Raw genomic sequence first — 24,528 nt, 5'->3', positions numbered from 1 at the left:
CAAATGGAAAGATTTCATTCTTTTTTATAGCTCAATAATATTCCAATACACACATACCCCACATGCTGGCGCACAGAGGATACATCTGAATGCCATCCAGGATTTTCCTTAAAAAAACGAAAAACTCTTCAAAAATAAGAAAATTTAAGTGTTCAAGGCTGTAAAGTTCTATCCAATAAAGCAGAAGGGTCTGTAAACTCACAGAGATGTCATATATATAGACATATATATATATATATATATATATATATATATATATAGAGAGAGAGAGAGAGAGAGAGAGAGAGAGAGAGACTTTTTTTTTACAAAGTTCACATTAGTTACCTATATTTAGACATCAGTAAATTTCAAATCTGGCAACCCCAGATGCTCATACCCCCACATGGAAACCATCGGCTGGGCTGTAGAGTATTTACTCACCCCTGAGGCATCTGAATGATGTCAGAGAATGAATAAGATTTGGATTGAAAACATTCAAAGAAGAAATGATCAGTTACTCACTCTGGCTATAGAAAAACGTGAATAATACTTTGATAAAATATACGGCTTTTAGAAAAGTGACTGGTGGGTAAATCTACCTGGAAGAATTACTTGCAAAACATACCCTTAAGCAAAGAAAGGAATGTGGTATTTAGTTACTGGATGTAAGCCAATTAAATTTCAGGACATGTACCAAAATAACTATTTCAGTTTTAGAACAGGCGACCTTTTTTCATTCGTTCTGAAGAAAGGTAAACCACAAAAATGAACTATACATTAAAGTTAATTATAAAAGAATATCATCAGCATTAAGGAAGATAACTTTCTTATCTATAAAGCAAGGTGGCATATGTCCTAATAATCCAAAAGTGGTTTCAAATTATTTAGACACAGGTTGAAAACAAGGAGGGACACAGCTTACCTGTTTGATGCTACTTGAAATACTTTCTGATCTGTGTGAACACCAGTTTGATCTGTACTCTCAAGATCATAGCAGAAGTCCTAGTTTTATAAGAATTATGATTCAATATTGAACTCGTGGAACTTAGCCTGAAACTAGTTCGATTAGAGTCCAAGCGTGAGAAATCATTTCTCTTTTAAAAACCAAGGCTTACATTTTATAGTTATAAAATAAGTGTATGCTCTCAACAATTTAGAAAATAAAGAAAAATTTAAATTATTTTCCCCCAAACATTTTAGCTTGAATATTTTCAAACCAACAGAAGACAGATATGCAGGCCAGGGGTCCTCCCAGTTACTAATGCTAAGCCACAAAATGTACTCGGAGCTTCTCGGCGAAGTGAAAGCAGAAAACAGCCAGTTATACAATTTACATTGCCCATAAGGAGAAAACACATCAGTTACTTAAGGGCAGCCAAGTGTTTCCTGCCATGGGACTGAGAGAGAAAATCCTCTTGTGTTCATTTACAAAGGAATACAACGCGAGACCACACACCACAACCCGCCAGGAACTGCACTGCTGACTAGAAGCCCTCACTGTGAGCAGAGGGTGCCTGGTATGAAGGGACAGTGTGGGGGTAAGAGCACAGACTCTAGAGCCCAACTACCTGGGTTGGAATCCTGGCTCCATCACTTACTAATTGTGTGACCTTGAGTAAATTATTTAACCTTCTATGCCTTAGTTTCCTGACTTGTAAAGTATTGTGATTGGTATTCACCTACTTCAAAGGGCTGTTTTGAGGCTTAAATGACTCAATGCCCATAATGTACCTCAGACAGGACCTAGCGCTTAGTGAGCGTCTTCATTATTACAGTAAAATCTAAAATAAAGGCGTGCACATGATGTAATATAATGGTACAGAGGAAGGGCACTTAGCCAACGAAGGGCCTGAGGAAGGTTTCCTAGAAAGAGGAGGCTTACACTGGGTCTCAAGCTGATTCTTCTATTTAACTGCTGTTTTATGACCTTGGTCAACTTACTTAAACTTTGTATCCTCACCGGGTAAAACAGAGCTATGTCAGTCGCTGATACAGTAAGTTGATGTTAAATGAGGTAATTGTGGAGAGAATGTTCCATGACCTGACCGTTGTCTGTCCCGTGAGCTGGACCTGGGAAAGAACGAAGGTTGCTTTCTGCCAAATCCCCTTAGAGACTGTCTGATCATTATTCTGACATAAACAGCACCCCTCCCTTGCCTCCAGCTATGTGCTGGTTCCTAGGATAGGCTGTTGTCCTGACCTGGTCAAGCATGCAAAGTAATTGCCCGTACCTGGTACTTCCTGTCACTATTCCCCCCTTATCCTATATAATCCTTTGACCCCTGCCAAGTGGTGTGGGGATCCATTTCATCTCGCAGCTGCCCAAAACATGCCTTGTATGTAAGCCTGCTTTAATAAACTCTGTTAATTACCAGATTGGAGTGGCCAGCCTCTTTCATTGGTTGATCCCTGCTCTCTGCTTACCGAGGTCTATTTTCAGTCAGAGGGCTTTGCCCTGGGTCTGTGTGTACTAACAATAATACGTGAGGATCAGGTGAGCACATGTAACAGAGCATGGCATGGAGAGCAAATAAATGTTTCCTCTTGGATCTGGTGGAAAAGTAAATAAATTACTCTTGCATTCAATTTTTACACAATCCTTTTATTTCCAATTAAACAGTACGCAATTTACAAGCAGCTGAATATAAATAATTATTGAGATCATAAGAAAATTACTTAGAAGGAATGTTAAATCATCATCATAGGCTTAGCACAACTCTCCTTTGTTTTATCACCATCGAAACTATCATCTTTACTCTTGAGTGTCCTAGTTTCCTATTGTTGTAACAAATTACCACAGACTTAGTGGCTTAAAACAACACAAATTTATTACTTAAGGTTCTGGAGATCTGAAATTCTAAGTCAAGTCATTTGGCAGGGTAGTGTTCTTTCAGGGGGCTCCAGGGGAAATACTGTTTACTGGCCTTTTCCAACTCTTACATTCTTTGGATCCACCTTAAAATGTACAGATTTTTAAAATCTCTCTTTCTGATGTCTACTTCATCGTCATATCACCTTCTCTGACTCTCCTACCTCCAGCCCAGACGGATAATCCAAGATAATTTCCCCATCTCAAGATCCTAAAGTTAGTCATATCTAAAGTCCCTTTTACCATGTAAGCTTAACATATTCGCAGGTTCTAGAAGATGAGGACAGGAACGTCTTTTGGGGGAGGCATTATTCTGTATCCTACAACTGACAACGTTGGTATCGGATATTACCTGTGGACCAAGAACTTCCCAATGCCAAACTGTGGAATTAAATAGGTTTATGAATTTTGTAGCCCCGGCCCAGACAACCTCAACCCCAGCCCAGGCCCTGCTCATGGAAAAAGAAGAACACCAGAACAGTTCTGTGAACGAAGCTTTCTTTCAAGAGAAAAAGAATGACATGAGTACACGTTCTTTGAAATTCACCGATCATAAAGTCAGTGCTCCAGGGAGGAGTGAGCTGGGGGCGGTGCAGCACAAACCAGGAATATTATATTAATGGATGTTACTCCACATGGAAGGAGACATCACCCGTGGAGAATAAGTGTTTCCCCAATAAACACATCCACATTTGAACTCATCATCATATCCCACATCTGATCATCCTCCCAGATTATCACCAGCACTTTCTAGTAACTTAGATCAGAAACGTGTGGATAACCCGAAGACTCATTTGTCTTCGCATCTTGCTGAATTTTTCTACCATCCACCCCTTCACCCATAACAGAAACTTGGCCTACTTATTTGGCCCCTACTCAGTGCTGTCAATTCTACCACCTTAACAGCGCTCACATCTGCCCCTTCTACAAGCCTTGCTCTTCCTGCCCGTTTTCACTTTCATACATTTACTCATGAGCTCCCTTTGCCTGGAATTGTATCTTTTCCAGTTACTCTCTCTAAACTCCCACACTTTGCCCAAGCGTCAAGCAGAATTGATTATCCACCATCAGCCAGGATCAGACTTGAACCTGGCTTTCTGACTCCAAACTCCATGCTCTTAACTGCTCTTGCTCCACGGTCTTCTCTTTTAAAGCTAACAAGGCACCTTGGCATGCATTTCCTTTTAGCCTCACAACTCTCCAGCGGAGGTTCAATGGGCATTCTTATCCCTATTTACAGAGTGAGGAAACTGAGACGGGAACCCAAGGCTCGGCCCATCGCCCCCTTGCTCCTGAGTCAACGAGTCCCTCAGCCGTCTTCCCTGTAAGCGCGCCGTCACCGCCTTCCGGCTTTACTCCTGTGAGAGCCTCACTGCACTTCGCAGAACTACCGAAGGGGTCCGCGCCCGTCTGGACCAGGCCAGAGCTCTCTCCACCGCAGGCGCCCTGTCACTTCGAGGCGGCGATCAAGGCGGGGACTGTCCCATTCGCAGTGACGAAATCCGTGACGCCATACAGTGACGTACGGTGACGTGACTTACCCGGAGCCCGGTGCCGGCGGGACAGCCACACCCTGGGGACCCAGGCTCCGAAGGGCAGCGGGTAGGGCGGGCGGGGCAGAGTCGCCAAAGCCGCCTGAGGCGACCCCGGGGCCCTAAACCCTCGCCTCCAGCCCGCCCCGCGGCCGATGTTCGGTTGCTAAGTGACGCCAGCGCGCTGAGGCGCGTGCGCGGCCACGGCGGTGTGCGTGAGAGCGGGCGCGCGCCGCGGCAGCGGCGGCGACGGCGAGGACGGCGGAGACGGCCGCGGCCGAGGGGGCGGTGGCTACGAGGGGTGTGCGGAGCCGGCGGAGGAGGCCTCTGTGTCGGCGGCTAGGTCGCCGAGGAACATCGTCGGGGTGAGTAGCCGGGGCCCCGCGGGGGAGCTGGGGCCTGGCCGCACCTGCTGCGCGGGCCCGGGGCGCGGGGCCGCGCGCCCCCACCGCCCTCGCGCGCACCACTCCACGCCCCTCCGCTGCTTCCTCCCGGGGCGGGGGCTGACGAGGGTCAGTTCCGGGACGCGGGCGCTGCGGGAAGCGGCGGCGACGGCCGGAGAAGACTGTCTATAGTTGTGAAAGGTGTAGTCGGAAGTGGGTGCCTGCAGGCTCGGGGTGGCTCTGCCAGGCTCCCCAGCCCAGTCGAGTCGGAGAAGCCCGGCTTCCTACGGCAGCCTCGCCTCCTGCCTGAGACGTCGTTACTCGAGACCGAGAGGAGGAGGACCCGGCGAGGCCGGGCCTGGGGCTCGGAGAGTTCGGCGCCGCCGGGGCCTTCAGCGCCCCTGCTCGGGGGTGGGAGGAGCCGTTGTTCTGGACGGAGTCGTGAAGCAGTGCCCGCGCGCCGCGCAGACACACCCCTGACCGGGGGAGGCTTCCGTCGGGAGAGCGGGCAGCCCACCCGTTGCCTGGACTTGCCAACTTCACCTTGTGTGCACGTGCGGATGCGCGCCTCAAACTTTGTGGGCTCGGGGCGTTTCATCACATTGTTGCTACAGGTTGTGAGGCAAGGGGCGGGTGTCCCCGTTCAGTGCTTACTTCCTCGTAGGTGCAAATCAGCTGTTGTGTTTCCCAGACCCGAGTCGTGCTTCTGTCATTCTTAGGGCCCAGGAGGTGTGGAGGCAGTGTCACTGTTTTCCTTAAAAGTAGCTCAGGCTTGCTATTACCTGGGAGAAAAGACAGATTGTGCTCAACGTGCGGGCCGGACAGTGTGGATGGTTGGTCCAGCCTGAGTGTAAAGGCGCAGCAAACCATGAGCCCAGAGCTCTCCTCTGGGCGGGCTGAACTGCTCGTGGGTAGATGTGTGGGGGTGGTAGTTACCATCCTGGGGAGAAAGTAGAATTGGAGGTAGGGAGGAGGGTCAGTCTTTTCCGACTGTTGATTAAGGCAGTGCCTGGAACTGGGAGAAAGATAGACTAAGGTAGATAGACTTTTCTGAAATTGAATCATGAGTTGTGCAAGAAATTCCTTGAGCGTTAAAATTCTGTGATTCAGTGTCTTAGTTGAGAAGCTGTAAAGCACGTTGCCTGCGGTTCTCACATCTTGGAACCACTAATAACCTCACTCTGGAACACTTAAGAGTACTGGAGATTCAATGTCTCCTGCTCTCTGGAGTAGAATAGCTTTTAGGACAGGAATCACACCTATTTTCATCATGGTGATACGTCCAGTACTTACAGAAGTGCTTACCACAGAGTAGGCAAGCAGTAGATACCTGTTGTACGTCACACTGTGTAAGTGTTGAATCATTGTGTAGCAAGCATTTAGTTCAGATACATGTGCTCCCTCTGCCCAGTGTTATGCTACATGTGGGAGGAGGATTGTGGGATCACAAATGACGGAGAAGACCTGGATTTTTCCCTTCAGTTGCAAACAGCATAGAAAATAAAGCACATATAAGACTGTTTATCAAACCAAATGAGGCAGTATGTAAACAAGTGCTATGTGAGCTGCTCCACTTGAAGTGCAGTAGAAATTTAGAAAAGGTAAGTTAATGAACTTCGTGAACACTTCAGAAGAGGTTTGATGTGAGCTGGTCTTTGAAAGAAGGACAACATTTGAACTAGAGAAGAGATAAGAAATGTGTTGAAAATAGTGTGAGTTTGGCCATTGGGGTACATATTGAGGAGACTCGTCTGGTGAGAGGAGCAGAAGGTGTCTGATAGGGGAATATTGGAGCGGTGAGGTTTAGCAGGTAGGAGAGAGAGTTTTCAGAGCGAGCTGGCTTCTCAGCGAGCCACTGATAACATGATAGAGCCTGCTTGCTGGGTGGGATGGGGGTTGGGCTGCTCGGGGTGGCGTCTCGCACAAGAACACGTGTCATCCTTCCTTAAAATGAAAGGGGATTGTAGATGAACCAGCATCAGGTTGTTGTGTACTTCTGATTTCAGTTACTGATTTGAATAAATGCCTCACGAATGTGCGTGTCATCGCATGTGTTTAGTCAGCAGCGCATGTCCCCATTTCTAAAATCTACCTGATGTGCTTGGGACGTTCCGCTGGAAATTGACTGAAGTGATGTACCCAAAGCAATTACCCAGCCACTCTCAGAGACACAGTTTTGCTGGGATTATCTCTCATAGTGGCCTGTGAGGTTTGCAGTTACTGCTGATCCTGCAAGAATACAAATCATCATGATATCTGGGAAAATGGACTAGTTGGAGAAGGATACTAATAATATTGACCAAAAGATTTGAGAAAATTAAAGGTGCTGCTGCTAAATATTGAAACTTTGCTCTTTATAATATCTTATGTGAAAATTCGTTTGAGTGGTATGTAGACCTGAGGTTGAATTGTTAACCTAAGATGTGTCCAATTGCAACACTAAATGTTGCATTATTTAACGACTCAGCAAATATTTATTGGGTGCTGGCTGTGGCCAAACAGTGTGTTGAGTGCTGGGAAGACAGAGAGTAAGACACACTATACCGTCTGAGATGCTGAGTGTTGGTCAGAGGAGGCAAATCACTACCCGTATGTTAGGATAAGCGTTAATCACTTTTGGAATGAATAAAACGCTGAAGGGGTCGATAATCATTTTGGCTGGGGAAAAATAGATAAGAGTCAGGGAAAGCTTTACCAAGAAGAGGCTGGAACTTGTCCTGAAGGTTGAGTAGAATTTTGCCACATGTAAAAGCGGAACAGGCATTGCAGGCAGAGGGGAGAGAGCATTAGCGAGTTGCCAAACACTGAATAGGGCTTTGGAAAACCTGGAGCTGTTTCTTGTAGGCTTGTTGTGTGGAAGAAGTGATGACACAGGAAAGGTGTGGTTGGAGCCAAATTGTGAGGGGGTTTTTCATTCCATTCTGAAAAGCCTAGGCTCTCCCTTCCACCCCCACCTCCTGTAGGTCCTGGAGAGCCTTGGGAGGTAGAATAATCAGATCAGGAAGTTAAGTGGCAGTTTATGTACAGACTGCATTAGAGTGGAGAGGTCTGCAGAGCAGTTAGGATGTAGGTGAGAGTTCATGGAGCCTGGAGAACACTGGGAATGGATGGATTCTTAGAGATATTTTAGATAGTAAATCTCTAAATGCTAAGACCAGCTAGAGGTGAGAGTGAGAAGTCCAAGAAGACTTGTCCAACTTGAGTAACTGGTGATTATGACGACATTAAATTAGAAAACTCAGGAGGAAGAACAGATTTGCAATGGAGAGAAGAAATGATGGCGGTTAATTTTGAGGTCCCTGTTTGTAGTTTGTAGAGATCCACTAGGTAGTTGGAAATTCTAGTCCAGAGACAGTTTAGGAATAAGTGTAATTGAAGCGACAGCCTCCAAAGCTATAGAAGTAATACCGTTTTAGGAGTTAGGATAGTGGGTAACGCCGTGGACTTGGGCGTCGGCATAAAGCTGAGGTGAGATCTTCGTGACATCACTTCACTTATTGGTTGAGTTTGGTGACCTTGGGCCAGTTATTTATCACCTCTGCCTAAATTTCTTCTGAAGTGAGTGGTTATTAATACTGTAAAGAATTGTTGTGGAGATTAAGTAAGAAAGCCTGTGCACAATGATTAGCACCATGTCTAGCTTAGAAATACTAAGTGACCGTGGGTGCTAGCAGTAGTGGTCAGCGTTACGGTTGGTGCGGTAACAGAAGGAGCTGTAACTACACAAAAAAGCGGAGAGTGAGAACTGGAAGGGACAAGGAAGGGAACTTTCGGGAATGAACACTTAAGATCAGTGTCAGATGGTTCTTGTACTTGAGCACACAGAAATACCTAGAAGCCTGGGTAAAACAGTTTTCTGGGCCCCACCCCTATCGTTTGTGATTCAGAGGGTCTGCGTGGGGCTGGAGAACGTGCGTTTTGAGCAAGTTCTCAGACGCTGCTGATGCTGCTATCTCCAGGACCAGACTCGCAGAACTGCTGACTTAGACTAGGGATGGAAGAAGAGAAAGCAGCTGAGAGGCTGGGTACCAACGGGGCCGGGTCTATGGAGCAGCAGGAGAGCGTTTAGAAGAGGACAGGCCGTCAGAGCCTGCAGACTCTGGGATGCACAGGCTGCTTCCCAAGTCCTTACCTAGACCTACCTCATCCTTACTTCTGTCTTCTCCAGAATTTGGCATCATGCTTGGTATGGTCTAGGTATAGCATTGTTTCACTGAACCTTTGAAGTTTCTTAATACTGTTTTTGTGCATGACTGCACGTGCGTCACACCGATTTCATTCATCATATCTCTGCTGAGTCACAGAGAAGGCACTGTTTTTAATTTTACACACACGTGTGCGTGCGCAGTAACTACAGACAGTTTCTTTCAAGTAGCTGATGCATAGCTGGGTGCTTTGAAGGTGTGTTAGATGCCCTCCCCCTACTACTTTTTAATGTCAGAGTGCAGTTTGCAGAATAATTGTCAACAGCAAGTGTCAAGATTATAATCTGTCTCTTATTAAGTACTTTGCAGTTTGATAGGAAGACAAATAATATACTCCCTGTACTGGGGAAGTTTACAATAGGATGGGCAAAATGGGCAGAACCCAAAGGAAAAAAAAGGAGGAGATATCATCACAAATGTAGATGGAGAGGAACCTGAATATAAGTACTTATTCCTTATTTTTGCCAATATACTTTGGGTCTCACATGTGTCATATACTGAGGATTTTGGCATATAGCACAGTCAAATTCATTCAGCCTTATGTATGAAAGGAGCCATGGAAACCTACAGATGAGCAGAAATTCTTTAAGCAATCAAGGAAGATATAATTTGGTAGAGGAGGAAAAAACATCTACAGTACTGCGTAGACTATGATACGGGCTGTGTAAATGTTGCTCACAGACTAGGTTCTCCAGTGATTGTTGAGTGCCCGAGTGTTCAGTTGTGATCTCAACTCATAAGCTACTGCAGTGTTCCAGAAATGGTAACAGGTCATATACCCACATTAATCTCCTGGACAGCGTTTTGCATCTTTGTGTAATACAAATAAAATATCCTGGCAGTGTGTGCGTTTCTTTTCTTGGTTTGGGAAATGTACTTTGGGAAAGGCCCCAGTGCCGATTTTCCGGTGCAGACATGCTGTATTTGACCCAGGTTTTTTAATTGACTGACAAGAGACTTTACATAAATGTTGAGATGTCCTGCTTCTCTATGTATAGGTGCAAAGTCTTCTAGAGGAGGAACTGTACTTTTCCATGCTAATGACTTCAAGTAAATTCCGAACTCCTTTTTAATCACTTAGTGAAAAATATTTTCCTCTCACCCCAAGCAGTGTGTACTTGAGATTTACCGTATTTTAAAACAACCATAAATTCTTTGTTACATGAAATCCTATCTTCAGCTGAAATTGTCTCTGTTGTAGCACATGCTATAATTTTTCTGACTTGTATGTGCACAGTATTTTCTGGAAATGCTCTAAAGAAAAGGTGGTGGTTTTTAAAATCTAAAGCAAGATTTCATGAATTACAGGTTTTTTTTTTTTGTGATTTCTTGAAATGTTGCATCCATATCATGAGCTTTACTTCTAATACAGCTGAAATGCTTTCATTTTTATGCAGTTTTTGTGTGTATTCTTGTATACTTTAATTTACAATTAGTAGTTTCCATAATTAATCTCAATTAGAACCAAACATTTCTAGGTAAATTAATGTACTTTCCAAACTTTTAGATGAAGTGTACTTGCTTAACCACCGTCTGAGGTCATGCATTTCGTCTTGCATAGAGCATGACGACTTTGGGGTACATGGGTTGGATGAGTCTGTTAACTTACATTAAAGTCCTTTGGGAACTTTAGAAGCTCTTCTTTTTGAATAAGGTCCTAAAGTAGATCCATTTTATTCCAAATCATACTCTTTACAAGATGTATACAGAACATAATTAGTTTAGTCAGGGAAACGTTTCAGAACACATCACAGTTAGGTCTATATTCTGGAACTTTGTATCTTTAGATGTTGACCATGTCTTGCCTTCACCACCCCCACCCCCAACAGGTAGCAATTACCTGCTTACATTGCTCTTGTAACCTTTAATTTTAACCTGCACAGAAAAGAATTCTCATGTAACCTTCACCACATTCCTTCAAATGTTAACACTTTGCCACATTTGTTTTATTTTCTCTGTCTCTTTCCATATATATTTTTCCCTTACTGTTGAAAAGTTGCATATATAATGCCCTTTTACCTAAATCCTTTCCTAAAAAAAGAATATTCTTAGTAACCCCCTTCTAATCCTCACAACCCAGTAAATTGCCATTAACGTAGTGCTATTAGGGCATCCACAGGCCTTGTCCCCAATGGCTTATCCATGAATACCCTTTCCAGCAACGTCGACAAAAACCCAACCGCCACAGCAAAACGCTGCTCATGTAGTGACTTCAGGGGTTTTCCTTTGCTCGGCTTTCTCTTGACAGTTGCTCATCCTTTCTGTGAGACACTGACATGTTGGAAGAGGCTAGGCCAGGTTTTTGTTTTCTTTTTCAATAGAATGTCTCTCATTTGACGTTTGCCTGGTGTTTCCTCATGATTAGAGCCACAGTAATGCATTTTGGCGGGAATGCCACAGATGTGATGTGGTTTTCTCTGTGTGTCATTATATGAGGCCAGTGGTGTTGACGTGTCTCATTACTGGTGACATTAACTCAGATCATTTAGTGTAGCCCGATTCCGCCTGGTTTCTCCAGGGTAAATTAACTGTTTTTCCTTTGTAAGTAGTGTGCCGTCTGGGGAAATAATTTGAGTCCTGTGAATATCTTTTACACGTTAACCTTTCACCCAGTACTTTCAGGGTCCATGGATGATTCTTTCCTGAATCAATTTTGCCAAATGAAAATTTTCTAATTCTATCATTCCTTCTATATTTATTAGTTTACTTCCCCCCTTTAATTAGTTAATACCACTATTAACTCGTAGATTCGTATGTTATCCAATGAGTTACAATTCTTTGTAAATATTTATAAATCAAATTTATTTTCTTTCCTCAAATTGTTCCATATTTAACCAATGGAAGCCCTTTCAAGCTGGCTTATGTCTTTTTGATGTGTCCTCATTATTCTTTGAGCACTTGTTTATTTTTCAGTACAACAGGATAGTCCAGGTTCGTCTTGATTTTTCCCTGCCCCTGCCCCAGAATTGGGTCCAGAGAACCCTACTGCAAAATTGTATCTAGAAATAGAAATTTGCACTCACAGCTCTTGAGATATTGTTGCTTCTAGGTCTTGTTAACAGACAGCGGTGTGTGTGTGTGTTTGTGTGTGTACCCCACACTCATCTATATCTATTTTTGTGTGTCGTGTCTACCTGTATTAAACCCGTTAGTTCACACTGATACTTCCAATTCCGATCCTACACCGCAGGACTTATTCTGTCCATTCCCCTTTTCATATTTGTAACTTCCTTCTCCAACAGTGAGAACCTGGCTCCCCTTTATTGGCACCGTATGTACTTATTTGTGTATTCCTAATACACCTAGAAAATCGGTTCAAAACTGTGAACTTATGTTTCTGTGAAAATGAAACCCACTAACCAGAGTTCAATATTCATTAATGTAAGTCTAAAAATCAGTCTGAAGGAATATAGTACAGATACTTTGTTCAAAAGTTACATTATGTCAGATAAAGACAAATGCCATCGATTTCATTTATATGTGGAATCTAAGAAATAAACTCAGATACAAAGAACGAGCTGATGGTTGCCAGCTGGGAGACGGATTGGGGAAGTAAGTGAAAAGGGAAGGGGCTAAGAAGTACAAATTGCAAATTATAAAAAGTCACAGGGCTGTAAAGCACAGCATAGGGAGTGAGTCAGTAATACTGTAATAACTATGTATGGTGACGTGATGGTACTAGAGTTATCTGGGGATCACTTCATAAGTTATGTAAATGTCTAACCACTATTTTGTACACCTGAAACTAATATTGTATGTTAACTAAATTGAAAAATAAAAGATTATTTTTTAAAAAGTTACATTATGTAACCCCTTCAGTGTGGTTATGTTATGCATTTGAAATGCACTTTGGTTGTAGTCTCTCCTCATCTTTGTTGATTTTTTTTTTTTTAATTTTCCTTTGTTAAAAAAAAATTTATAGGGGTGACATTGGTTAGTAAAATTATATAGGTTTCAAGTCAACAATTCTATAATACATCATCTATATATTGCATTGTGTATTCACCAACCAGCAGTTCTCCTTCCATCACCATATATTTGATCCACTTTACCCTCTTCTTTCACTCCTCCTCTCTCTGTACACTTGTATGTACTAAACAGTTGGCCTACGGGAGATATAAAACATAAAGCAATAAATGAGCAAGAGAAATAAAGAAAAAACTCATAGACACTTACTGTCCTTCTTTTGAAAATGTGAAAAGATTAACATGGTTGGAAAAGTCAGAAGGCATTCTCAGATGAGTGTCACCCATTCCTTTTGTTCTGTCTACTGGTACCGTCTTCCTGTCCCCTGCCCCATAGATAATCATTGTTTCTGCTCCCTGTGCTTCTTTTCTGCACAGATAACCACATGTATGTATATTTTAGTTTTTCTTCTTTCTTACACAAAAGGTGTGATGGATATTCTTTTGCTTTTGCTTGTTATACATATGTTCTGGAAACCACCCCACCTCGGTTTATAGAGATCTTCATTGTTTCATATTCGTGTGTGTTTTTGTTGTTGTTGTTGTTTTCAATTTAAAGCTGCATAAAATCCCACTGTGTAGAGGTCACCTGTTTACTTTATGGGGTTTCTTATATTTACACACTGCTTTTAGAGCACTTCCTCTTGTATACACTTTAAAAAAAGTATACACTTTAAACACAGTTTACTTTGCCTGTTTTTGAACTTTTTCTGCAGACATCACCTTATTTCATTACAGTTCGCTTTAGTGTGCTTCACAAGTGTTGCATTTTTCATTAATTGGAGGCAAGAGCCTCCATTTCCAAAAGATTACCACTCGCTTTATTGCGAGACTCGCCTTATTGCTGTGCTCTGGAACTGAACCTGCAGTATCTCTGAGGTGTGCGTGTAAAAACAATCGTACGTGTATATTCTTAAGGTGTTTGGTTTCTTTAGCTTAATATTACATTGTAGGTTTATCCATCTTGTTGAGGACAGCCGCTTTTGTCCATTTTCACTTCTGTCTAGTATTCTACTTCATAACTATACAATTTATTTCACTCTTTCTGTTGCTTTTGGGAAGGTTTTGGATGACTGATTCAATTTCCTTACTGGTGATCGGTCTATTTAGATTTTCCGATTCTTCATGATTCAGCCTAGGAAGGCTATATGTTTCTAAGAACGTGTCCATTTCTTCTAGGTTATTGAATTTGGTGGCATATAGTCGTTCATAGTGTTCTTGGATGGTCCTTTGTATTTCTGTGGCATCCGTGATAACTTCCCCTTTCATTTCTGATTGTGTTTATTAGTGTCTTTTCTCTTTATCTTAGTGAGTCTAGCCAAGGGTTCGTCAATTTTATTAATCTTTTCAAAGAACCAGCTCTTTGTCACATTAATTTTTTCTATTGTCTTTTTATTCTCTGTTTCATTTAGTTCTGCTCTGGAACTCTTTCTATTGCTGATGGAGATTTCAGGTGTTTCTAGGGTCTTTTGTTTTGTGTTTTAGCTATGACATTCTTGTACTTACCTTAGAATAGAATTGCTCAGTCATATAATATGCAGATCTTCAATTTTGGTAGATAACATCAAACTTTTCTAAAGTGGCTAAATCAATTAAATATTTCTATTAATTTTTCAGCCTGTGTATTAACACAGTATCACTTACATCAAGCTTGCTGAACTTCACACTGGAGTTTCAGTACCTTCCTAAAGTCCCAGAGACAGAGGTTAACTTAAAGAAGAAATCCCTTTGTAACACTTCAGGTTTCATCAACTCATTACCTTTTTTAAAAAAAATCATTTTTTTTAAGGAGGTAATATGTGGACATTGTACAAAATTCAAAAATACAAAAGGATGTACAGTGGAAAGTACGTCTTCCATTCATCCTTACGCCACAAACATTCAGTTCCTTCTTCTGGAAGCAGCCGCTGTTACCAGTGCTTCATTATTTTATTCAACAAATTTTGTTGAGCGCTAGTTGAATACTAGGCACTGTTCTAGTGTTTGCAGTTAGAGGGGTGAATAAAACAGGCAAAGATCTACTCCCATTCACGGAGGCTTCCATTCTACCAGGGGTGATTTAAAGTAATAAAGATTCCTATATGTCTTTTTCAGAAATATTCCTTTATGGCGTATTCTTATATGATGCTTAAAGATAAATGTCACCTACAACATTACTGTACTGCATCTTGCTTTTTTCCATTGTATCTTGGAGTCTATTCCATATTAATACATGAAAGGGCTGCCTCATTTTCTTTATCAGTTGCGTAATATTCCATTTTATGGGTATTGTCAGGAAATATTATGGAAGACTGTGAAATGGGCACAAAAGACTGTCCTGTCCAGGTTATCTTCCAGGTTATCTGTATCTTTCGTTGTCTTTCAGTTGTTTTCTAACTCTAAATTGTAGAAAACTGATCTAATGTATGCAGATGTTCTTGTCTTAGAAACAAATGGATTTTGTCCAGTGGAATGCAATTGACTGTTGTCCTGGGGAAATTGACCAGTTTCACATGTATTTATAAAGTAATTTCAGCATTCCAGATCGCCCGTATATATCTATGTGTCCTTTGACATCTCTCTGAACTGATTATAATGTCTTACTGGATGTTTCATTAATTAGAGTTAAATAAAATCTTTGACATGTTTTATACTAGTTATGTGTGTCATGATTTCACTTTCTTATAAAAAGAACACCTTTTCACAAATGTAGTATGTCTCGTTTTGATGGACATTTCATTTCTTTATAAAGCAGCTCATCCCAGTTTTAGACAGTTTTAATCACTAGGAAAATCTGTGCTATCATGAAGCAGTAGTATGTGGTGCTTTGCCAAGGAAATGAATGGCTCAGACAGTTTTTTGGGGCTTTTTGCTACCTGAAAACAATTTTTAATTTTCACTTTGTCAAGAACTGGGCATTACTATTCATTACGGTTTTTGTAAATATTTAGTTATATAAAATTGTACAATTGAAATAGAGCATGTGCTGTTGACTTTGAAATTTCTATCCATCTTTGGCTCCACAACTAATCATGAACTATTTTGCAAGGAAATTTTTAAAAGGCAGCCAAAAGCAGGACACTTTTAATCTTTTAGATTTAAATATATCTACATTGTTAACTTCTCACCAGCTTATCTACCTGTTGGTCCTTGTCTTGAACTTAACTACTGTACTTTTTAGTTATTTATTTATGTATTTATTTATTGGGGTGACAATTGTTAGTAAAATTACATAGGTTTTAGGTGTACAATTCTGTAATACATCATCTATATATCACATTGTGTGTTCACCACCCAGAGTCAGTTCTCCTTCCATCACCATATATTTGATCCCCCTGTACCCTCATCTACCACCCCCCAGGCTGAGACAGTTTTGATAACTTTTCTGTCAAACATTAAGACCTTGTCCCTGCCCTCGAGTTTATAGACTGTCACATCCAGCGCAACACGGGCAGTGAGGGTGCGAGAAGGGGCGGCTGGGGTTAAGTTTTTAAGAAAGAAACAGAGACTTAATGCAGTTTTAAATCTCAGAAGGCCAGGGGTCTCTCAGTCTCAGAGGACTGGAGCCCAGAACGAAGCCAACTGGGGGCTTTTATTGGTAAGTATACAAGGAAATGTTAACTGTTTTTTGACATGGTCTGTGAGACTCATTTATTATGTTTTAGAAATAACCCAAACAAATTATGTTGATCTTTCAACAGCCGAAGCAGAAAGTACTTGAGGAGAGATATGTGACTCCCTTGAGGGACAAATATCACGTGTTGAAATTGTTTTACAGAGCTGAACAGAGAGAGCTTAATCTTACTGCTCTAAAGACTCTTCTCACAATTAAGTGAGAGGGAAAAGTCAGGGTCAGCTGCGGCTTTTCCCAGGCTGGGGGAAGGGGAGGCAAGGCCCCTTCCCAGATCTTTCTAATGCAGTTCATTGGGGGTCCCCGCTCGGTTCCGCCTGGCTTGGGTTGTATCTCACGTGAGATATCTTATCTGTGTTTGACTACAAACCATCTTTTGGGGACCAGATAGAAATACACAGTCCCAGAGATGCACCGTCTCACAGACTCTTCTTTCCGTAAGGAAAGACACGGGGGGCAATCGTCTAGGCTGTTATGTAACAACAATAGATTATGGAGAAGGAGTAGAAATGATATCAGATGAGTGGCAGGGACACTGAGTCATCCACTGAGAGTGAGTTAAGTTTAGGTTCTCCTAAAGGTGGGCAAGGACTGCATGGACTTGCTTTCCGCACAGCATCTGCTTTTTCTTGTAGGCCCCTGGTCTGTGCTGGCAGAACCGGATATCTCTCTCCTTGGGACACTGGGTGTGCCAGTGTTCTTGTTTTTTTTCTTTTCCAATTAAAGTTTATTGGGTGACAATTGTTAGTAAAGTTACGTAGGTTTCAAGTGTACAATTCTGTATTACATCATCTATAAATCCCATTGTGTGTTCACCACCCAGGGTCAGTTCTCCTTCCATCACCATATATTTGATCCCCCTTACCCTCATCTACCACCCCCCTTCCCCTTCCCCTCTGGTAACCACTAAACCATTGTCTGTATCTATGAGTTCTTGTTTCTCATTTGTTTGTCTTGTTCCTTTGTTGCTTTCAGTTATATACCCCATATCAGTGAAATCATGTGGTTCTTGACTCTTTCTGTCTGACTTATTTCGCTTAGCACAATAATCTCACGATCCATCCATGTTCTCTCAAATGGCACTAGTTCATCTTTTCTTAGGGAACAATAGTATTCCATTTTATTTACACAAACACACACACACACACACACACACATACACACACAGTGTTCTTGTGTTTTAATGCTGATTATGGAACTAGTCAAGTCTTGGAGACTCATGAAACCCCATGGCTCCAGTTAGCAGCAGAGAGGGTTATGTGTTCTTACAGATGGTAGCATCAGCAGGAGCATATAGTGGAGTCACATAGTTGGTGTGGGAGTGGGGTTAGTGTTTGTATGCGAAAGTTAGGATAAAATGTAAAAAGTACTGTAAAAATTTTCTTTAGAAGATTGCTTAATGCCAACAAAGTACCATGTAATGGTTTTCTTAATATAGCTATGTCATAAAATAAGCTACTTTGGATTATAAAAATTTAATTTTACTAGAAGTTTTATTTGACATCCCATGCTTTGGCTTAACACCTCACTCCATTAATGCCATCATTACTAGGCATTTCTTGGTCTGCCTCAAAAGCGCCACTGTGAGCTCTCTTTGCAGTTATGTAATTGGTGGTTGGGTTAAATTGTCTCAGATAGTAGTTTGCTACTTTGTAGTACAAATAATCTTGTGTGTAATTGTTTTCATTGATTTTGTTGCTCTCTCTACTGTTCTGTTATTCCTCCTTTAAACATCTAATTACCTAAACATTAACATACATACACTTTGTTAACTACTGATTTATTGTGTACCATTTATTTCAGTAGTTATTAAATTATTTTGATATGGAGAAATCACCCACTGAGGGTTTTTAAAGGAAGGTTAATTCTAAGGAGGGATATTCTGGTCTGCCACCTCTCTACCTCTTCATTGTCAGTGTTTTTCTAGAGCCTTTAAAATTAATTTTTTGATGCCTCCACTTATTTATCAGTGATTGATAAACTTCTAAAACCACTCATACCTTCTGTTTCAGGCTTGATTACGGCAAGGAGCACATACTTGCTGAGTGGCGTTCATTATTGCTGTTGCGTGTTTTTGTGTGCCATCGCGAGAATGTCTGAGCTTGAACTAGAGCAACGAACATACATTAAATTTCTTGTTAAACTTGGCAAGAGTGGAAGTGAAATCAGGAACATGTTAGTCCAAGTTTATGGGGATAATGCCATGAAGAAAACAGCAGTGTACAAATGGATTAAACGCTTTTCTGAGGGGAGAGAACGTGTCACTGATGAAGAGAGGTCAGGGCGGCCAGTAACAAGCAGAACTGATGAAAACATTGCAGAAATTCGTCGAATTGTGCGTCAAAATCGTGAGCTGACTCTGAGAAGCATAGCTGACCAAGTAAACATCGACAGAGAAACAGTTAGGAAAATCTTAATTGAAAATCTTGGCATGAGAAAGGTGTGTGTAAAAATGGTCCCGAAGGAACTTACCAATGAACAAAAGCAGAGGAGAGTCGAAGTTTGCCAAGACCTTTTGGAGAGGCAAGACGATATTTTGGGCCGTGTTATTACTGGTGATAAAACCTGGGTGTACCAATACGACCCTGAAACAAAGCGACAAAGTGCACAATGGAAGTCAGTCAATTCTCCACGACCAAAACACTTCGGTCAGTCCAAATCAAGAGTCAAAATGATGTTGCTAACCTTTTTTGATATCAAAGGGATTATTCATTATGAATTTGTACCAGCTGGACAAACAGTTAACCAAGTTTACTATTTGGAAGTGCTGAAAAGGCTGCATGAAAAAGTTAGAGAAAAACGACCTGAACTTTTCGCCAACAATTCATGGCTCTTGCATCACAACAATGCACCAGCTCACATGGCATTGTCTGTGAGGGAGTTTTTAGCCAGTAAACAAATCACTGTATTGGAACACCCTCCCTACTCACCTGATCTGGCCCCCAGTGACTTTTTTCTTTACCCGAAAATAAAGGAAATATTGAAAGGAAGACATTTTGAAGATATTCAGGACATCAAGGGTAATACGACAACAGCTCTGATGGCCATTCCAGAAAAAGAGTTCCAAAATTGCTTTGAAAGGTGGACTAGGCGCTGGCGTCAGTGCGTAGCTTCCCAAGGGGAGTACTTCGAAGGTGACCGTAGTGATATTCAGCAATGAGGTATGTAGCACTTTTTGTAGCATGGGTCCGTGAACTTAATTGTCTGACCTTTTATATCAAGTCATTGAGGGGAGTGGTGGGTAGCTCTCACTCTTTGTAACTCCTTCCATATAAGTAGTTGAATTTACATAAGTTAAATTTGAGTATAATGTAACTCCTTTATGATAAGAATTGACCTAATTCAGGTGGAATTGGGAGGGAGATTTCCAGGCAGATATCCTTTCATCCATTAAAGATGTGTTGACCTCATGTTAGGTTATGTTAAGTGCTGTGGGTACAAAGGAGAATCATTTCTGTTCCCTGCCCCTAAGAATTTATAATCTAGTGGGGGAGGTAGATTTAAACATAGACGCTTGTAATACAGAGTAGTAAGTGCTATGATAGAGATACAGAGGGTGCCAAAAAAATGTATACACATTTGAAGAAAAGAAAAAAACTATTAAAATTGTAATACTCAGTATATACCTTTTGTTATATATATCTTTTGTTATTGAACAAAAGATGAATACAAGGCATGTAGATACATTTTTTTGGCACCCCCTTTATATCCAGAAGCCTATGAGCTTAGAACTTCCATGCCTCGGATACTCAGCTATGAATACTTCTGAGGAGACATCTTGATAAACTCTGATGTGCAGAGAAGGTTTCCCGGTGAAGGTGACACTTCATGAGGCCTAAGGAATAAGGCCTCACTGTACAGCGGGTGAAGGGAACGGGGTGTTTTTGTCAGAGAAATGGCGGTGCGTCAGGGCAGGTGGATACTACGTTTGGTGTTATGAAGCATAAAGTGAGACACAGCGCATCTATCTGAGAAAGAAGGCTAGAGTGATAAGCGAGGGTCAATTCAAGGAGGGTGTGGTGCTTTGTCTGCGACTTGGATATCATCCAGTGACCGTAATACCATCATTATGATTGTATTAGTCCTAATATCACTATAATGACCATTCGTTAGAGTAAATGCCAGGAACAGTACTACGTGCTTTATAGTTATTATCTCATCTGATCCTCTGGGGCACGCACTAGTGAGAATATGGAGGTGCAGAGGGGTTGGGTAACTTGTTCAAGGCCACGTCTAATGGGTGCAGAGGGTGGATTCACAGTGCATAGGTCTTCCTACTCCAGAGCCTTGTAGTCAGAGCTTCATTAGAAAGAGTTAGGCGGGGGAGTAGCATGATTATATTTTAGATTGATTATTCTGTAAGCCGAATAGAGATGGAATTGACGGGGAGAACGTGGGCGGCAGGAAGATAGTTGGGAAGCGTTTGAAGTAGTCCAGGCGAGAGGTGATTGAAACCTGAAGTAGAATAGAAGTTATTAGATAGGCCTAGAAGGGATGAATTAGAGGAATATTGAGGAGGTGGAATTAGAAGATGTAGTAATTGAGTAGATCGGGTGGGGTCAAGGAGAGGAAGGAGTCAGGGGAGACTTACAGGTTTTTAGCGTGGTTACCCTGTAATGAGACTGCATTAAAATAAAGGACACTGGAGGAAGAGAAGCATTAAGGGAAGAGTGTAGATTTGAGGTGCCGGCAGGGCCCTGCAGGAGAATCAGACTGTAGGCACATGAACCAGAAATTCAGAAGGGAGGCCTGGCCAAGAGATAGAGCTTTGGAAGTTAGTAGGTGGTAGCTGAAACCAGGAGGATAAGTAAACTCACCGGGAAGGCGTAGCCCTGGGAAACACATCTCTTAAGGAGACATAGTGAAAATAAGACATAGCAGTAAAAGGGAACCGGGAGAGGAGAGGAGAGTGTCACAGAGGCTAAGGGAGTGGAGTCCAAGGAGGCATGTTGAAGAGTGTCGCGTGCTCCCTCGTGGTCCAAGAAGGTGAGGATAGACACGCGCCTCCTAGGTATTCCAGTTATTACATGGGAAGCACGAGGTGGAACACCTGGCTCTGAACTCTGCCTGGTCTCAATCTGAGGGAAGCTGGTTAGACTCAATCCAACAAGTTGAAAATCTTTGAAAACTCTGGGGAGTGTCGACTGCATTCCTGAGAGTTGGGTTTCGCTGCTTCCTTTATAGTGTCATGGTGAATCCTTCTGTTCCCAAATGGACTATAATTTGCTGTAATTTGTTTTCGATGCAACAACATACATATGTGCGAGAAAATCATCACCAAAGTGTGTCGCGCTATGTGGTATTTTGTGAAAAGAAAAATGATGGAAGAGATTGGTAGAGGAACGGGGGGAAGGAAAATGATAGTTACGGAATGGCATTAAGTAGTAGGCCTTGTACTATGTCATTCATGTACTTTGTATATTATTTTATCTCCTTGTTATAACCATCCTGTTGGAGGTGGGGTTATCCCTATTTTCTAAATAAGTACATTGAGATTCTATAGTCTATCTTTCCTTATCTTATCCCAGGTTCTGCCATTGATGCTGAGTCTTGGGCCTCAATATCTTCATCTGTAAAAAGCTGTAGATATGATCCTTAACTTCTTTCCAGCTCTGGGTCTAGGAATCTGTGAATATTTACTAATAGTGTTGCTATTTGGCCATGAAAAAAAAAAGCTATACATGCAATCCTCCCCCTAGTGACTTGACTTAATAGTAACACTGTCAGGTTGTCCAGAATAAATAATTTACTTTCCCATCACAAAGTGAGTACCTATTATATATGTGGGCTTAGAAAGCTACTGTAAAATAAATCAAGTAAATAGGCTTCGTGACAGGCTCTTCATCATTGCTGCTAGCCCTGGGCTCATGGGCCAATAGCTACCTGCAAGGTGGTGTGACGATTTTAAAGTGTGTAATAGGTTAAGTGCTAAGTAAGTACTTTTATTAATTTAGGAAGTATTTTGGCATGTGGCCTTTAAAATTATTATATTATCATAAATCTTGATTAAGGCAACAAACATATTTACTATGACAGGTTTCACAGCTAGGGTGAAATATTTTATAGTGTGTTTAATGAGCCACTAGATGGTGATTCTCTGTTCACATCTGAAAAATGAAAGTTGGGAAATAAATTAGAAGCGTTAAATGTTTAATTGTGAAAATTAAATTGAAGGAACAGAATTATGTGTCCAGTGAGTGCGTAATTATTGAGGAGGAAGGGGGAAAGGAAGTCATGAGGCTTTCCACCTTTTAAGTCCATTTTGGAAAAGGTTAGGATAAAAATACAATGCTAATGTGACTTTCAAAGACGTGCTGTACAACAGTGATACATAAAGAACCAAATTAGCAAATACTAGGTTCATGCTAGATTAAATATTCTCTCAATTTGGAGCCACCGTATTCTAGATTCACTGATGCTGGCAACAGTTTCTCCATGGATTGGAGTCTCCTCTCAGAGGGCATTTTGTAATTTTATATAAGAGCTTTTTTGTTTTCTCACGTGGGTGAGACATAATTTTATTGTTAATTATTTTCTATTGATTTCTGCCTCATAGCCAGTGTATTTTTTAAAAGCTTAGTAGGTTCTAGATCTATTTATTTCCGAATGATAGGCGTTGGTACAAGATATTTCTTATGAAAAGTGGGCATTGGGTCTGATAAGTTGATGGCCGTTGAATGAGATTTCTGTTAACGTGGAACAACGTACGACTAACTCACAGCTTAAAAACAGCAGTCACGTAGTCCCTCCCAGTTTCTGTGCAGAAGGCCAGGCGCAGTCGAGCTTCATTGTTTGCTCGGGGTCTCCCAAGGCTGAACTCCAGGTGTCTGCAGGGGCTGTGATCACACCTGCGGCTCCACCACGCTCACTGCAGGTTGCAGAATTCAGTTCCTTGCGATCATGTGACTGGGGTTTCGGGGCGGGAATTCCCGCTCGTTCTCAGGAATATTTTTTCGCTTTCCCATTCCCGAAACCCGAGAAAAGTTGCTCGGGAAACGGGAAAATCGGCTCCTTGAGCCCAGTAACCACAATGGGAATCAAGTACTACTCACGATGCCTCTCTTAGGCATTTTTCCTGTGAATCGCTAGGGTTTTCAGATGGGAATTTCCACCCTTTCTTGGGAATTTGTTTCACTTTTTCGTTCCGGAATCCCGAGAAAAGTTGGTCAGAAATCGGAAAATCGGCTCCTTGAACCCGGGTGGTATCAGCCATCCCTTTATGGAAACGATTCATCGTGGAGAACAGAAAACAGTTCATATCTGGATTCTGGAACGGGAAAGTGAAAAAAATTCCTGAGAATGGGCAGGAATTCCCGCCTGAAAACCCTACATGTGACTGAGGTCCTCGTTTTCTTGCTGGCTGTCAGCCAGGAGTCAGTGTCATCTCCCAGAGGCCACGCTCAGGTCCTAACCACGTGCCCTCTCCCAACATGGTAACTTCGTTCTGCAAAGCAGCAGGAGAATCTCAGTCGCCACGGCAGATCCTCATATAAGGTGCCTGGTCACTCCCGTGACTATCCCAGGTTCGCAGGTCCTGCCCACAGCGAAGGGGAGGGAAGAATACAGGATGCTATTCCCGAGGTGGGAACCAGGGGCAGCTTGGATTCTGCCGCCTGTGGCCACTAGTATCACATCTGCGTACCTGTATCTGTCCCGTATGCCGCGGATTTCAGTTATTTGAAACAGGACACTAGCTGCTTTAAGTATCAAGCACCTACAGTAGGCCAGGTATTTCTCTAGGCACTAGATGGACAGGGGCAGCGTCCTTGCTCCCATGAGGTTATCGTGTGGTGACAAGTGCAGGAAGAAACTAAAATGGGGTAGAAGATTAGCAGTCGGGTAGGGGTGGGTGTTTTTTAGGTAGGGTGGTCGGGGAGCAGAGACTTGAATGGTGAGTAGCCAGTAGTGTGGATTGTGACAACAGAACATTCCAGCAGAAGGAAAATAATTATGAGGACCCTGTGTTCAGGGAGAAGTTTGTGTTT

The 24,528-nt window shown here is 42.0% G+C and overlaps 1 protein-coding gene across 1 annotated transcript in view; it reads left to right on the top strand.

Annotated features, from left to right (window-relative positions):
- The first annotated feature begins 2,791 nt into the window (after positions 1-2,791).
- BTBD9 (BTB domain containing 9) overlaps positions 2,792-24,528 on the top strand; it is a 383,611-nt gene continuing 361,874 nt past the window's right edge. The window contains exon 1 of the mRNA XM_033103686.1: positions 2,792-4,745. The gene's annotated coding sequence lies outside the window, so the exon portion shown is untranslated. The remainder of the gene's footprint in view (positions 4,746-24,528) is intronic.

The sequence above is a fragment of the Rhinolophus ferrumequinum genome, chromosome 3, assembly GCF_004115265.2.
Source record: "Rhinolophus ferrumequinum isolate MPI-CBG mRhiFer1 chromosome 3, mRhiFer1_v1.p, whole genome shotgun sequence".
Taxonomy (NCBI): domain Eukaryota; kingdom Metazoa; phylum Chordata; class Mammalia; order Chiroptera; family Rhinolophidae; genus Rhinolophus; species Rhinolophus ferrumequinum.
This window is presented reverse-complemented; position numbering and strand designations above follow the sequence as displayed.